This window comes from Argiope bruennichi, chromosome X2, assembly GCF_947563725.1.
Source record: "Argiope bruennichi chromosome X2, qqArgBrue1.1, whole genome shotgun sequence".
NCBI lineage: Eukaryota > Metazoa > Arthropoda > Arachnida > Araneae > Araneidae > Argiope > Argiope bruennichi.
The window spans coordinates 91,402,767-91,417,377 of record NC_079163.1 but is presented as its reverse complement, the minus strand read 5'-3'; the positions used below and the strand labels follow the sequence as shown (position 1 = coordinate 91,417,377).

The 14,611-nt window shown below is 29.3% G+C and overlaps 1 protein-coding gene across 5 annotated transcripts in view; it reads right to left on the bottom strand.

The window, feature by feature from the left end:
• Window positions 1-14,611, bottom strand: part of LOC129960839 (homeobox protein aristaless-like) — a 221,835-nt gene that overhangs the window by 61,689 nt on the left and 145,535 nt on the right. The window lies entirely within an intron of this gene.

Below are 14,611 nucleotides of genomic sequence, written 5' to 3'. Positions count from 1 at the left end.
AAAATTTTAGTGTTTATTAGAATTCTTGGTGGAATATACACCTTAATTTGATTTCATATTAAATTCAAATTGAAATTTTATTAATTATTTTAATTATTAATTTCATTAATTTGATAATTATATTTTGTCACATTTTTCTAGAAATTAAACTTTTTATTTCATTTGTATATAGCATAGTCATTAAAAATTTCCTTTGCCATTTATCGCAATAAAACATAGTCATCGATTTGCGAGATAATAATCGATCAGCATTCTTTTCATACTCTTTTAAAAATAAATCTTACCTCAAAGGATTGATTAAATAAGTAATACGATTCTTCTCTTCAAACCCTTACAAGATGATAAACTTAGATGAATTATCGCCCAAATTACGGGTGATTACACTTCATCAAATGTAACTTAAAATCATAAAATGCGAACTGTTATTCCCATAATCATTAATCAAGTTTGCATCAGTGAAACTCGGGAAGAATATAAAGAATTACGTAACAAAACCGCAATTTGCGTTTCGGAAATCCTCCGCAATTGCTTCGAAACCATCAGATCGTTTAGATGCGAACTAAACAATTCTTTCTAGAAAGTATATTCTTTGTGAATATATTAACAAAAGAAACACAAACAAAACTACATCACCATGCAAGGAAATGATGATTTAAAAAATTAGGCATTTGAAAGTATCGACTTTATATTTTGATGTAAGATAATAATGGTCTTTAAATGTATCAGTAAGGACGTGGAAAATGAAATTCCAAAAATTTAGTCACATGGCTGTTTTAATGTTACCTTCATGCAACTTAGTTAAAAAATGTACATTAAAAATGAAACGCGAAAAATCAATAGGGAAGCAACTATAAAAAATATGTCATCAAGAAATTCGTTTTGGTGAAAATCGTGATAAGACTTTTTATTCTTGAATGCTTCCTATTATTCCCTTCGTACACAATGATGTATCTGATATGAGCATCAAATTATTGGACTTTTAGTTTTAAATATGCAATGTAAAAATATAAAGTAATTTAAAATGAAAAAATCATTCGAAAACGTTTCAATATCTCAAGTATCCCTAATATTACTGTAGGACTTAAAATAACAATAAATGTCCCGAATAGGATGTGTCATCTAATTAAGAAGTCAAGAAAATTCACAGGTCAACATGTTAAATAATATTTTTATAATTGGAGAAAATATATATCGGAATTATAGTATGCATATATGACGAAAATCTATTTAAATCATACAATTTCACGTTGGAAGGGTTCAGAAAAACTATTGTGCATTCGAATTAACGTAGTTGTAAGGGCAGTTTATTCAGATACATTTTTTTACGTTATTTAGTCAAATAAATTATTGACTAATGCATCTGATCAAGAAGATCTGGTTCAATGATAAAACAGTTTTTACTTTCTCGTATACGAAATACTGAGGAAGTATTGTAATCGTGACAAAATTTGAATTCGATATTTTGACGAATGTCCACGTTTCAGACCTCCCGATGTACAGAACACATTTCTGTACATTACGTACAGACACATTTATGTTTGTCTGTGAACACGATAACTCAAAAACGCTTTGAGAGAGACGGATGAAATTTGGTTTATGGAATTACGACCAATTTGTAAATCTCTGTCGAATTTTGAACAAAATCCATTTGCAGTAAGTCTGTCTGACTTGGCTGCTCGAGTAATTTGATAACCACAAAAAGTAACTAGAGAACCAAAATTTAGCATCCAAAATAGCGTTTATATCAAATTTTGAACCAAATCCGTCAAACGGTGAACCGTCAGTCGATCTGTACTTTCACATGCGCGTAAACGCAATAACTCATGAACAAATGACTTGAATCAATTCATGTGATCTTGTAACTACAACCGCAGTTTTGTGTCAAATTTTGATGGTAAAAATGCTAGATTCACATCATATATCGTAAGTGTCGTTCACCATTACCATGCAAAGTATTCGTGACCTTGCTCAAGATGTACAATTTTATGCGGAGGAAAAGACATAAAACATTTATTGGAAAGCATGCAAGAAACTTTCGGGGGGGGGGATCACTTCTACCAGTTAGATGGTATTGCAGCATGAACAACAATAGACTCGAAAGAAAGAAGATTTTCGGGAAAAGTAGCTAAATGAAGAAAAAAAAATCAGTGAGACTGGGGAATACACCTCGAATTCTGTCACAGAATATTTTATAGGTAATTTAAAGAGTCAAAATTGCTATATAAAGGCAAAATGTAAATTTTCATGAGTCAGCCAAGTGAACGCTTTTAATGTTTTTGCCATGATAAAGCAGATGGAATGTTAAAAACAGTAACAAAAAAGATATTAACTTTTGATATTTTCGCTGTAATAAATATGTTTTTAAGCTTAGATATCCGAATTAAAATCTTAAATACAGCGAGCTAATTCGATTGTTTTCTAATAAACATCATAGCAACTAATATTTTTTTCTTTGAAGAACAAAAGTTTTCATTGTATGGCATTTTATTAATCGGTTTAATACCGTGCTAATTCATATCATAATAGCGTTAAAAATTTATTTTATTACTGACTAATATGATTACAAGAGCTCGGCAATGAACCAGGCAATTTATTTGAAAACCATCTGTCTCAAGTTAGCAGCCATTAACTTCACCAAATGTTCTAGAATTAAAATTGAGCAGTGAGCATGATATATCTGTGTGGGGGGCTTTTCTCTTTATTTCCCATTCGGCAATAGGAAGTGGGATCTATTTCGAGAAGGAAAAGGCCGCTTTTTCGAATCTTCTCGCCACTTTTACAGCATATAACTCCACTCCTAGAAGAGTTGTTAAGGCCGAAGTAACAGCCCAGCAATTACAATTCTCTTAATTTGGACTCCGCACGCAGACTCTAAGAGGGCGTTTCGGTTACGGCAAAAGACACCAGGTGAAAAGGACTTCTTGTAGATATCTCCAGAATTTGAAACGGTGGGTAATACTATGTCTTGAATAAGAATAATGATCCCTAATAATACAACATTTTGTATTTAATATACATTTATAAGAGTAGTGTATGAAAGACAAATATATTTTATTATTTTTTAAAAATTCCACGACTTCCATATATTTCAAATTACACAGGAAGACACCATAAACGATAACGCTTTGAAATATATTTTTATTACCTGAGAAAAGCGGATAAATTATAATGAATATAAAGCTTGGTATAGCTATCTCTAAGACAATAATAATTCTGTATAATCATTTTACTATAGTATATTATGAATCAATTTCACACAGTAACTTGTATAGACGTCCTCAGATGGTTTTATTTTTGCTGTATGAAATTTTCTAAGAAAATATATCTTTAAACTTTAATTTCGTAATTAATTGGTTCTTTTATTTGATGCTAATAATGTTCTGTGAAATGTATTCAATTGCATTCTCTGTATCATCAAGCAAATAAGTAAATTTAGTTTAGTTTGTATTTATATGCAGTCCTCGTGAATAAGTTTACTGCTTTTGTAACTAATTGAATATTTTTTTATGTTTACAGTTATAATAATAATACGAAATATTAAGGTGATTTAAAAGAATGAAAAAATAATGAGTTTCGATGATACTTACTAGGTTTTGCAAATGCTCGTTTAAAAAAACACCTTCGATTCTAATTCAACGTTTATTTAAAGTTAGGTTTTGTGGTGGATTCTGGAGCAAGAGCCATATTTGGCTATGCTGCGCCATATTTAAAGTTAGGAATCAGCGAATTTGCGAGTTTTATGACGGTTTCATACAGAATTATTTTCCAAATATATCTTCTTGGAGTATATCCAATTCCATTTCGAGAAAAATCATGAGCAAGCTTTTGTGTGAAGCATTTTTTGAAGTTATTTAAAAGTTCTTGGTCATTTCAATTTCGAAGTCAAAAGATGTATGTTTTGGCATTTGAAAGGCAATATTTGATAAAAGACCATTTCTGAACAAAATGGAAATAATATCTTTTGAAGAAAATTGAAGTTACATATAAGCTGCAAGCTTTCCATACAGAAGCATTGCACTTATCACGAAAGAAATGCATTCAGTCTGTACATTTTCTAAATGTTGTTAGTTTAGAACGCTGCAAGAGACGAAATCCGAAATCACAGCTCTTTCCAAATCGGAAACAATTCTGTATTGAATTAATTACTTAGATTTATACAAGCTTTTATCACATACATAGATTAATTTTGCTCTTTTTAAAATTCAGTTCATTCTTTCTATTGAATGGAATTTAAAATTAAAGATATTCCTAAAAGTGGTTTCTTAATTTTGCTTTAAATTTCAAAATTATTACAATAAAAATATGAAGTCAATAATTAATCTTTTCAGATTAATCTAATCAGAAAATAATTAATCTTTTCATTTTATTTACAACAGAAAGAAATGTAAATGAATCAAAGAATGAAAGAAGTTTCAGTGAAAGCAGAAACTCGGAGAAATAAAGAAAATAAAAAAAAAATTAATTTTGAAATGGAAACTGTGAGAAAATGTCATTTCATTGATGAAAAACGTTCTAACTCCTTTTCTTTCACTTAATTCCATAAATGTGAGAAATAAGTATCCATATAGTTTCTAAACTGTCTCCTTTCCAAATTAATTAAATATTTCATCAGTTTTGCTGACTTTTTAATCTACGAAGCACATTCCCATTAAAATCGAAACAATTAAAAAGGTTTTTAAAAAAATCTAAAATTACAGTCATACCGGTACTAATTAAAATAAAAAAGATGGTAGCTCTGCCTTTTAAATAAAAATTAAAAAGTGAATGCATTTTTTATTTTTATTTCTTTTTCAAACAGAATACTAAATCAAAAACGAATTCAAAATTAAAACAATTGCTCTTACTATAACTTCAATTTTCATAACAATGAAAGATACATTGTTAGATACAAATACTTTCAACAGAGTTTTGTATGTATTTCCTTTTTGAATAATTTATTTCAAACAATTATTTATGTCAAATAATTTAATAATGTAGGAATATTTGAAAATTAAAACAATTGTCTCAAAAGCAACATTCATTAAAAGATAAACAAGGAAATGTAATAATATTTTTCATTTCTTTCAAAAATACATATGCTGTGTAGTTGCATTTCATTTCCAGAACAATTATGAATTGAAAATCACATTAAAAAAGCATAAATATAACGTAGTTAGGTTTTAAACAATGGATTTTTATACAAATTTATTACAATTTAATAGAAAAGGAATTTCGACTTGCCTCATCGAATTTCAACGTGTTTTAAACTGTTCAATTAAGTTAAATCAACAAAAAGTCATCCAAATTAACATATATTTAATCAGAAAACAATATCTTTTAGTTCTTTCGTCTTACAAAAAGCAAGATTTTTCCTACTTACTACCAATTTCATTTAATGAATATCCATCCCGTTATTTTGATATCAATAAAATTGCGTGATACCATCTTCACCCAAATGAGCAAACAAAGGAAACCAGCTGAATATTCTTTTATCAATTGCCAAACATATCAGCTGATGAATGTGTGATCAAGGGAATCATATGATTATAAGGGATCCTTTCTGCTTGCCTTGTAACTCTAAAAGACCAATAACTGAAATCATAATTTCTTTGCTATTCCGATTTCGCGACATTGCAAATAGGCCGCTGTCACGAAGGTCGTAAAGGCGAGAGCTATAAATGTTTCCCGTCTCGGGTGTGTGACGAAACCCAATAAGTCACAAATGTCGCCTGTAAATACGTTCAAGTGTGAAAAGCGTCATCAGCTGCTCATTGAAAAATACGATTTCCCACAGCAGACGTGATAAAATTCAGAACTCGACTGCGTGGTATGAAATCTACCCTCTAATAACAGGCTCCAAGCCTTAAATTATTAAGATACACAGTTGATGAATAAACCACAAGGTCTAAAAACAATTCAGCCCTCAATACTTAAAATATAATAACCATATTTTTCTACTGACATTAGAACAAAACATTATCAAATTGTTAGACTTGGCAAATTTGGATAAACACTCCGTTTTGAAGCTGTACTTGTATTGCTAAGGATAAACTACGTCATGCTGAACCAAAATAAGATAAACCATAAACAGTAGCTGAGCCAGTGAACATTCATTTCAGATTGTAGTTTCTGATCTGCTATAAAAATTAACGTACACAAGGCTTCGGTACAAAACGAATCTTCAACGGATTCAAAACAGCAACCTTCTGGAAACAAAGTGGAAGATCTTTGTGCGTCTATACCACTTCAGAAATATCATAATTTCATTATAAAATTTCGTGCTTTGGAAATTAAGTAAGGAGTTTTTTAAATGTTTGGAGGAGCAGTTATCCGTTATTATTTAAACTAATGAATTAATCATTTAATTATATTACCTTTCCGTTTAAAAGCTCTACGCCTTATTCAGGAAGGGCCACGTAAATTAATTCTATGATTATATGAAGAGAGAAACTCCCGAATCTGCACGCTCATCTCAAAACTTTCACTCTACACCAACGCGTTGGGATGTATATAATCTACAGATTTAGCATGTATCAGAACTACGCATGCAATAGATCATCCATGGAATCAAGATTTATCAAAATATTCAAGTTATAAATGAGTCATTGTGATCTTGGGACAGATACTTGACTCAGAACGGGGGGCGGGGGATACGGTCGCGCATTAGACACTTGATTCCAAAGAAAGTCTTTGTATGTAACCCTGCTGCTAATTAAATCTGTTCAAGTGGCATAAGCTTCCTCACATTAGCACAGCGTAGAAGTTTAGAATTTGGCTTGCCGACTCATTTGTAGTTTCATCTGACCATTTATGAATTACAATTAAAACTTCAAACAACTATCGTGAAGCTTGAAAAGAAAACATATTATATAACTGATTCTGAAACTAGAACTCCATCATCAAGATGACCGAGTTAGGATTTGATCACAAAAAACATTTAGCATCTGCACTTATTCTAAATATGAAAAAACATTGTGAAATATGAATGAAATTTCAATACAAACCAAAGTTTCTGTTGTTTGGTATGTTAGATAAACGCAAGAATTATTGAAAATGTCATTTTAATTCTGCGCAGCCTTCATAAAAAGTTCCATTCTAGGACTATTTTATCGCAACATGTGCACAGAAACGGACTTGATGAATTTCCTAAAAATATAATTTCACTATCACGATTCATTTAAGCAGGAGTTCTTCAAAATGCCTGAAAATTATGCAACACGAAGTAAGCTGATTTTACTGAATGTCTTAAAATATTTACTGTACAGAAGAATCAAAGTGATAAAGTAAAACATACCATTCTAACAGTTTACTAGAAATATTTCTGTTATTCACAACAGAAACAAAAAATAATGCTAAAAAAAGACGTATCTTTACTCTCATTGTGTGTGTATGCGCAGTAAAGGCCGTAATAATTTCCTAGGAAATAATTCTTTTATCACGAAGTATCGTTAAAGACAAACACATCCAAGCGACCGTAAATAGATTTAATGCATACTGAGCCATAATGGGATGTTTTCCCCATATTGGTCGATCCTCTTCATGTATCAGCACTGAAGATAAAATAATCTTATTAAATCGAATAGCAGCTACGTATGCCCAATATTAGTTATGTGACTTGAGATAGAATAAATCAAACCATTTAAATTTAAAATATTTAAATCAAAAGTCGACTTAAGAAGTTGATTTTTGATTCAAATTTAAAACATTTAAATCAAAAGTCGACTTACGAAGTTTATTTTTGATTAATTTTAAAAGGATAGCTACCATGAACTTCAGAATTATCTAAGTAGAACCTTAACTATAACTAACGGCTATCTTATTCATAAGGCCGGTGATTAAACACTACATGAACTACTACCGGCATATAATGTTTCCGGTTTCAAAAAATATTATGAAATAAATTGTGTAAATTTTATAACTAGCTGTATTAGAAGTTTAGAGGTAAGATATTTTTCAAAACAAGACATTTTCTTCTTTGAGATGTCGAATCTAAAACAAGACCAAATTTGAATTTTAGTTTTTGTGATACAGAAAATTGATATAATTAGATATATAATATGATATGTTGATTATAAACGCGATATTTTAAATCTCTTGTTTCGGGCAAAGTAGAAATTGTTTTTGAATTATTCTACACAGTTTTTGAATTGGTTGAAATATAGTATAATATTATAAATGTAATTGCACATAAGTTGTAATTGAAAATAAATTAGTTCTGATGTATAAACAATATTAAAACCATCAAACTTATGTATTAATACTAACAGATAGATTAAACTTTATTTCATGCCTGAAGTAAGAATTTAATCAATCAATTAAGAGAATGTTAAAATTTGAGAGAATTCCTTTTTATGGTTTAAATAAAGGATAATTTATCTATCGATTGAGAGAATTAAATCAAGTAAAGAGAATTCTTTTTGGGGGGAATGGAGGGCTTAAGTAAAAGAGAATTAAAAGGTTACTTCTTTAAATAAAAATAACTTGTCTCAGTTCGATATGGTCATTTCAATTTTGCATTGTTAAGTTTACTTTGCAATGTTCTAGATATTAAATCACTCAATACTTAAACGCATTATATAAAGCATGAAAGTTTTTCTTTATTTACTTTTCAATGGATTTTTGATTCTAAGATTTAATTAAAAGATAGATCAACGTTCAAATTTTCAAATTATCACTACCTCCTTTATCTTAATTTTTCTAATGGAATCTAATTTGCGTGATGTCATAGTTATGTGACAAACTTAAATATATGGCATAACATTAAACGATTTTAATGCTATTTTAATTCATTCCAAAATTAGTTAGTGACAATGCATTTGATATTTATCTCATGAGCGCGCCTTTTGTGATGTTTAAGGTCGTGAAATTTTTCTTCTTACGAAAAACGTTAATTGGCATACAAATGTAAGTACTGGTGTGATTATGATTACGATATATTAACTGTGGTTACTGGTATGAGAAATACAACCTATACTTTTATAAATAAAATCTCAAAGAGGTACTTTTACTCTATGCTGTGACCCAGCAAAATCCAGAGAGGATTCTAAAATTAACTTGCGATTGATACAATTGTCGTGTAAGAATGCGTTTGGTAATTAATCGTGATATTAAAATTTTTCTTCCTACAATAAAAATTAGCTAGTATAAGAAATAAAATGTCTTTAAAATCTATATAAATTCTCAAATTATCAATGATTGATAATCGTTCTAGGAGAGTCCAATCATGTGATGTCACAGTCACATGACAAATGTCACTGTAAGTCATCTCACTACTCGATTTTTACGTTGTGATATGACGTTATGTTCATTTTCCTTTGGCAAATTCCACAGTGGGTTCCAAAATTTACATGTGACGCTTTATTAGATGTATATCACTGAAGTATACATTTTGTGAAGAACTGTGGCCACGAAATTTTTTCTCGTGCGAAAAAAGTTAACTGATACAAAAACTAAAAGCTCCGTTAAAAGACAAACACCAGTATCGAGATAGGGCCAGTCGTGTGTCCGAACAATGTTTCAAGAGTAGCGGTTTTAATAAAGCCAAAAATGGCGCTTTCTTAATAGACTCGTAATTATATTTTCCCAGCTTCAAGAGGCGGTGTTGAAACAGAAGCTGGAAACCGATTCTTATCGAACAGGTGTTGGCGAGTCTGCATCTAACTTCTAAGAACTCTGGCGGGTCTATTTGCATATAAGATATCTGGAAAGCCGTTTAGGTGTGCGAGTAGAAGCTTTCCTTTCCTGTCTGGTGGATAAAGCACAGACGAGGGGATTATAAGTAACGGATAGAAGAAAAGGTGTAGCATTTTTTTGTAACTGAAATTACTTTTCCCTCCATTGTTACGGGTTTTCGAAGTTTAAAATCTTTTCTGTTATGATGAACATTTGATGTTGGAACTTCAGGGTTCGTTTACTTTTTTATACATATATGTAATGCTAATGCCCTATATTCCTTAACGTATTAGTATCCAAACTTAATAAAAAAGCATTTTTATTTCAAATACGATTTCGTCGTAGCTTCATTTTTACCCCTATACAGAGCTGTTATTCACATATGAATTATTGCTAGTTAGCCCCTCTTTTCTTTTCCAAATAATTTGAACAATTTAAAAAATATATTCATTGATTAAATTTTTTTACTTGAAGGATTTTAGTAAGAAAATCTTAATTAAACCATTAATGATTTTAAATAATTAAATAGTGTTAAAATTAAGTCCAAAATTAAATTTTCAAATTATTTACGTTGCATTTATTTCAACAGATATGCTCAAATTCAATTTTAAAAATATCGTAATAATGAGTTAATCAGATAAAAATATTAAGATTTATACATAGATTAAGAATTTGTCAAGTAAATGTTTAATTGAATCAAATGTGAAGTCATTTATACTTGTTCTAAATATTATTCAATAACTATATTTTCATAGTAAATGCTTCGTCTTTATCTTTTATGGAAAGATTATGTATATTGTAAATGTAATAGGGTGAAAGGAATACAATCAAATACATTCTTGGTTTGAAACGGAAAATAAAAGTTAATATTGTAACAAATAAGTAGCTGGAACTTATCATAATATTCACCTGTCTTAGTTACGTCTCAAGTCAGCTCTTGGAACTAAATATACTCTTACTAATCTGGTTTAATTCATGCCCTCCCCCTTTTTTTAAAATTCTTTCTACTTGACAAAATAATTATTCAATCCAGGTAATGGTTAATCAGAGTTTGCTTAAACTTACTTTTTTAATACATACAAACTTTCAGAAAAAGATGGCATAATTGCTTGAATTTTGATTTATTTAGAAATAAAAACAATTTATTTTGCATTTTAAAAATCAGAAGTCTTAATGGAATGCTCAAACAGTGAAGAAACAAATGCAAGTGGGAAAATCCTAAAGATATTTTTATTTTCGTCATATCGTATTGTAGCTATCCTTTTATAAAACTTAGATCGACAACTTTAACAATTTAAAGGCATTCATAACTGCTGGTTAATAATTTCGAACAATTTAAAATAAATATTACATAATTCATGAATATTATTAGGATTTTAAATATAGCGTTTAATCGCATCTTCAAAACGAAAGAGAAAAAATATTTTTTTATCTTTATAATACAATTTTGATAGCTTAATTTTTTTTTATTTGCGCAAATCAAGTGATAATAAATGCTAATTTAATTTTTATTTTGTAACAATTTTATCGGTAATCTTTGAAAATAAGCACGTAGTCTGAACAACAATTTTCAAAATGTCAAGAATTGATATTATTTCCCATATTTAAAAAAATATATCCGTCAAAATGATGTGATCTACTTACACTTTAATTTTTCGTCAATGTATTTATTATTGTTCTAAAACCAAATAGAAAAGATATTCTGCTGATTGTAAGTTATATACTTGGATTTTCGACAAATTTTAATGAAAAGGCAAATAACTGCATTTAATTCTATTTACGTTTGAACTAACAATAATAGAGTTAAATGATAAATGACTAAACCGCAAAAAGAGAAAGAAAGATAACGTTTTTCCCGCGAAATCAAAGAGTGCCAAAACTGAAGATGGAAATGATTATGGATTTTCAAACCTTGACACAGAGCTTCTTTGGTTAATAAATGCCCTAGGATTTCGTAATTATCTACACATAATCACCGCTCATTATTTATCAGCTTTAATATTAAAAAATAAGCATCTAATTGCCGCTTTGGATAATTGGATAATGTAGTCAATTTTATGAAGCGGTGTAATTTTTACTCTTGGGAGAAAAAGAAGCTTAATTTGGTTTTCACAGAAAAGCAAATATTTCTTGGTATAATTATTGATTTCATTCAAAGCATTGTAATTAGCACAAGAATTATGCATTACTTTTATAAAAGTAATGGATCAAATCACTTGACCATTTCTGATAAATGCTTGCCTAAGGAAACGTACACAAATCGTATAAGGAACGTACAAAGGATGATGATACAATAATGTTGCATACAAATAAAAATTCCCTTTGATAAAGCATGAAGATTCGCAAACAATGCAAATAAACTGATATTTAAAATATCTCACTACTTTTTGCGGAAAAAGCGAAAAAAGAAAAAACGATCTGAAGTATTGAACAGTTATTGGATAGGAACCATGTTTAGTATTACTGTTAGCAGTTATAAATGCAAGTTCTTTTAAAAAAATTTCTTAAAATCTTTACCAGGAAAAACTATCAATTTTATACTGTTGGATAAATAAAAAAAGTAACCGAAAATTAAACGAACATTAAAACAACTTGAAGTTCGCATCGTCGACAACATTTATTTAGATAAAACTGTCGTCAAGTTTAAGGATTTGCTTTTTTTTTTAATGTAGTACAAAAAAAAGTTATCTGATTGTGAAGCTGAAAAATGAAAAAAATTAGTTTTTCAAGTAAAATGAATGAATGAAAGAAAGAAAGCATTTATTATTTTTCTATTCATTAACAGCTTCCAAAAATGATAATGGAATTTTTTCCCTCTATTTAATAATATTCAATGATTTGTTTATGTACAAATCCTGAAAACTTTATTTCAACAAGTAACATATAAAATCAACAAGTAACATATAAAACATATGAATAAGTCCTATTCAAAAATGAATCAGATCACTTGAAATCATCAAAATGAATTAGATCATTCAACTAAAAGAAGAATTGTTTTATTTCCTTACGAATCCGATGTCTTTCCTACTTCCATACTATACACAGTCATACTTCATGAGTTATCTGCATAGAGTCGAAGTGAGCGAATCTTTACAACTCATCTAAAACCACTAGATGGTATCAATACTATACTAGGTCTACGGGCAGATAATCTTTATAGAAATCAATGGCTGTCATTCTAACGGTATCACAGTTTCCCATCGTAGTGTCGACACTACTTAACTTTCCTTACATTTGTTTTATCGGCATAACTGTCAAAGTTTTGAAAAGCAGGAGGATTTGGGTTTCCAGTGGTATTTCTCTCTCTCTCTCTCTCTCTATATATATATATATATTATAATATTATATTGGTTATAATAAATAACTTTATATTGGTTATAATGAAATATATATAAAGGTATAAAATATGCTATTTTTTGTGACTTACGTAAAAATGCGTTTTGTAGCTTATAATACTGTTTTTTTAACCTATTTTATTAATAATGTTATAAAGATATTTACTTTTGCATTTATATTATTTTAACTATTATGATTTATTATTATAATTATTTAATAATATTCATTAATATTAATGTATTAATTAATTTGTGAATTAGTTTAATTTCTGTCTTTAATTTTATGGACGCATATTAAACGTCCCATAAAATGAAATAGACGATAAAAACAACTAACTAGCTCCGCATTCTCCAAATTTCAACGCCGCAGCAACAAGGGCAGAACATTTGATCTTCAACATCAGATTTGATTTAATGTACAAGAAATTTTTGATGGGTTCAGGGTTCGAATCTGGAATACCCCTGTCCCGAAACTGAGAATTCGTCAACAGTTTAAGCGCAACCTTCATGAAACCATTTCGGGCTTTTACCATAGTAACAATATATAAGAAAGCCAAAGGAGTGCCTCTTTGAAATTAGCCCGCGTTTTTTACTTTTTTGCTTTATGAATGAATCCGGCTATAAAATGTATTTCATTCAAAAATTTCTTTAATTTGGTATTAAGTCAGTGGACAGTAAACTTTTGCGGTAATTTAAAACCATATGTTCACCCAAAATCCCAAGGAAATCACCGAAATATCCTTTTAATTATAGAAGCAAAGTATTTTACTCTCAGAATTCTAACTTAATCTTCCTTTCCAGTAATGGATGGATGAGAAGCTGCAGCAAATTCTTCTCTCATATTTTGTTTTTTTCTTTTGGTTTAAAACGAAAAAATCTTTAAGCAGAATATTGCAGGCTTTATCAATATAACAGATCATATTTGCAGCCTGTGTGGAAAATCATTAAAGTTTTTGAAATAAATAGAAATAGTGAGTCAAAAAGTATTATATGGACAACATACATTAAAACAGGATGATGCTTTGACGTTCCCCTGCTTAATGATGATCCCAAATGTAGGACAACTCTTACAATACAATTCATCAACTGTAACGTGGTTGTATTTCGGTTAAAAAATAAATTTCCGGTGGTTTTGCATAACAAACGGATATCCCTAAACAACAGCCTTTACATTTTCTGAATTTAGGCACAGCATGCAAATTCGACCGATTTTAAATATTATAATCTATTTTCAGCACTGCTAAGCTTAATAGGCATTCCAAAATCTGGGAATCAGATGATGTATAGAAAGCTTGGACACCTAAATTGAAGGAACTCGTTATATTTTGATAGGAAACATTTTCATTATGTTCCGCAAAATTTGAAACTTGGTAGATGAATCGCTACAACTGCGTAAATGGCTTTTTATACAGGAAAATTCAATACTTTATGTTAAAATATTGAAAATAATTACAATTTTAATTTTTTAACTAACCTCCAATATTAATTTTGAATAATTGTCTTAATTACTTATTTTCCGATGTGTCTTGTAAATTAAAAAAAAAAAGAAAAAGAAAAAGCGGTTTCTCTAACTTCAAACGTTTAAGATATCGTATACATATAATGATATGCACCCCAGTACAAAT